The following is a 3,622-nucleotide window of genomic DNA, read 5'->3' as shown; positions in this document are numbered from 1 at the left end:
TAAATAGTTATTGGAAACTAGAATGTGAAAATTGTCACTATAGGACTGGATATTCGGATTTTTTAATTATGTCTTCTGATTGGTTACATTAAATCCCTGGAAATAAGAACCTAAAGGAATAAATGACTCCCAATTTCACATCAGCATTACATAAGAATCACACAGTGTCTTTTCAGTATTAGTATAAACCCCCAATATTTTGGCAAGTGTGCTAAGAAGTCTGAATTTTACTGTATGGCAGTATGCTCTGATCATGACTGAAATATAATTTGAAATTTAATGAAATATATGACCCAAAACACCTAGAGGGAAAAAATAATCTTTCAATGAAGGTTAAAACATTCTGAAAAGATTTGGACACATTTCTCTCCAGTGATTCTGTTGTCAACATTTGCTTTGTCACATTCTGTTTTTATATACTGTTGAAAAAAGAACATTCTCAGCTTTTTATCCAGGAAAGACTTCAGACTGACATAATAACTTCTCTACTATGAATGAATAACTTCATATGACTGAATCAGGTAAAGCTTTCTCTCTCTCTCTCTTTTTCCATCCATCTTTAGGGAGACATAGAAACAAAACACCTCTAGAATTGTTACACAGCTAATATGCTGTGTATTGTGTTTAATATAAAATTAATATAGTCTAAAATTAAGCAGTTAGATTTCTAAGTTTCAAAAGAAAATGTTTGATGTAGCACTCAAAGCAGTAAAACATATAAGTATTCTCCGTTGTCAGATTTTTTAAAAATTATTGCACAAGCTTAAGCAAGCTTGTACAAGACTAAAGACAAAAAATGATAAAGATTAAAAGCAAAATAAAAAGGAAAGCCTAATAAAAACATTGTGAACTTTTGATAACACATTCTCCATTTTCCATCCCTATGATTTCTCCCCAATCACTAACTGCTGTTGAAATTGAATAATTAAGATTATTTCTGGTATCTGATTAAATCACATTACCTGTGAAATTAGTCTTGTGCTTTAATCATGTTTTAAATATAAAAAATTATCTTATTTTGTAAAGTGTCATATATAAGTGAGCCATCTGTTTATCAAGTGTGGAATGGATGTGGATGAAAAAATATTAATATACCAGTAGTTTTGAAATAATAACACCTTCACTGTCATTGTTGAATATCTATTTTTATGAAGATGAAAAAGTCAAGAAATTTGCTAGTGGGGAATATCTAATTCCAAGATTCCAAGATTTTATTTTTAACAGTATAAAGGTAGAAACTCTTTATGTTGCTAAAGCACTGACTTAATTGGTTCCAAAATCTTGAAATAAATAATGCAGTGATATATGAATTATACAGGCAAGAGAGATTAACTGATTTTTAAATCATGTAATTGAATTGAATTCTTTATTGTCATGGTACATATATACATAGTATACATACAACGAAATTCACATAACACCCAGAGACCAGACCCAACACACATACACGCATGACAATCCCCATACACCATGTTAAAACAAAGAAACGTCATCAACAACAAATAAATATTGCAGAAATGACATTAACCAAACAGTAAAAACTAAAAAAAAAGAGTTTCAATCATCCTTGCTAAAGGCTTGGGCATTATAATTGATGGAATTGTATACTATATATAGAACATTTTATATCAATTTTTCTTTGGGTTATATCTTGGTACAACTTTTATAGTCCATAATTCTTTCCATTGTTGTATTGTAACTATTCCTTTAAAAATTTATATCCATTTTATCATAAAGGCTTTTTGTGTGTTCTATCTCTGTGGCATATGGAAATCAAAGTTTGTATATATACCATAATAGATGTATGATTTAATTATACATATAATTTATAGTATTGATTTAATTATGTTTGCCATCAACAGTCTTTTTTAAAGTGATTTGAACTGAGTTAATCAAGCACATCAAGGGACACATGAGTTTTGATTAGAAAATAGATTGGAAAATCTTATATTATAAAAACTTTTATTTGAATATGTAATCATGAAATGGGAGAAAAAATGTTTTATTGTCAGATAGATCATAACCAAAACAGGACCTACACAATTTCATTATAAATGCAATAACACATGCGTGTAAAGTTTTTGTGGTATTAAAAATGCTGAAGGAAAAAAATGTAATTCATATTTTTTTATCAAATTGTGGTTGAAAAAGAATTCATTGTATGATTTAGCAAAGAACTATATTGATAGTATATTGATGGATTGAATTAAAATGAACTGTTTCCATTTAACTGCAAAACTAGTCTGAAGTTATTATGTTTCTTTCTTTTTTTGTCCTGCAGATCATAGTAAAGAGGGATGAACAATCTCACTTTTACTTCCTTCCTGCTTTTTGAATTCTCAGATATCAGGGATCTTCAGATTCTGTACTTCTTTATTTTTCTAGCTTTATATATGATAACTCTTCTTGGGAATCTCCTCATCATTGCTGCTGTAGCTATTGATTATCATCTTCATACCCCAATGTACTTCTTCCTCATGAACTTGGCCATGACAGACCTTGGCATTGTTTCTGTTACTATTCCAAAATTAATGACTAATTACCTCATGAGTAGCAGGTCAATATCTTATTCTGGGTGTGTGGCTCGGGTATTTTTCTACCTTTTTTTGCAACCTGTGATTTTACCCTTCTAATAGTAATGGCTCATGATCTCCATGTTGCCATCTGCAATCCCCTTCAGTATGAAAAAATAATGCACAAGGGAGCTTGTATTTGCTTGGCAGCTGCAACATGGGCCAGTAGTTTGCTTAATGCCACAATACAAACTGGCACCACCTTTGCAACTATCTTTTGTTCCAATTATATCAAGCAGTTTTTTTGTGAAATCCCACAGCTATTAAAACTTTCTTGTTGTAATTCTTATCTCCCCGAATTTTGGATTCTTGTCATTGTGGGCATTATTATAATTGTATCATTTAAGTATATCATTCTAACTTATGTGAAGATTTTTGCTGTGGTCTTCAGAATCCCTTCAGTCAATGGTCAGAAGAAAGCTCTCTCTACTTGCCTACCACACCTTGTTGTTATATCTGTACTTATGTTTAGTGGATTATTTACCTATGGAAGGACTTATATTGAGGATTCGTGCAGCTCAAATGTATTTTTTTCAGTGTTGTATACTATAATTCCTCCTATGTTGAATCCATTTATCTACAGTGTAAGAAACAAAGAGATCAAGGCTGCTTTGTATAAATGGTTACATCTTGATTTTTTAATCTAGATTTCTCTAATCTAGATTTCCTACATTCTACTAAACTGAATGTAAATGATTTTTCTACAATTAGTGACATTGCATAACAAATATTGCAGAATTCAAAGCATTCATTTGTGTTCAATTTTCATTCAGATCTTCCCTCTCCCATCTTGATCTCTGCTGATTTTGAATTCATAAGCAGTCTTTATAATCATTTTTTTGAAGTGCATACCTCTCTTACGGTTTTATTTATGGGGTAAGATTTATACTTTATTTATGGATATTTCCTTCACCTTTATTATATTATTGTGCAAATTATTTATCCAATTTTCTGGCTTTCCATTATTTTAATACAAAGAAGCTACAAATTAAGGCATGTGTTTGTTTCCCTCAAGAGGATTATACAACAAATTAAAATTGATTTCTGTG

General features: G+C 30.4%; 1 pseudogene; it reads left to right on the top strand.

The window, feature by feature from the left end:
* Positions 1 to 2,297: 2,297 nt before the first annotated feature.
* LOC113448558 (olfactory receptor 14I1-like) lies at positions 2,298 to 3,220 on the top strand (annotated as a pseudogene).
* The last annotated feature ends 402 nt before the right edge of the window (positions 3,221 to 3,622 follow it).

Source organism: Pseudonaja textilis, chromosome Z (assembly GCF_049901715.1).
Source record: "Pseudonaja textilis isolate UNSWEBS1 chromosome Z, rPseTex1.2, whole genome shotgun sequence".
Taxonomy (NCBI): domain Eukaryota; kingdom Metazoa; phylum Chordata; class Lepidosauria; order Squamata; family Elapidae; genus Pseudonaja; species Pseudonaja textilis.
This window is presented reverse-complemented; position numbering and strand designations above follow the sequence as displayed.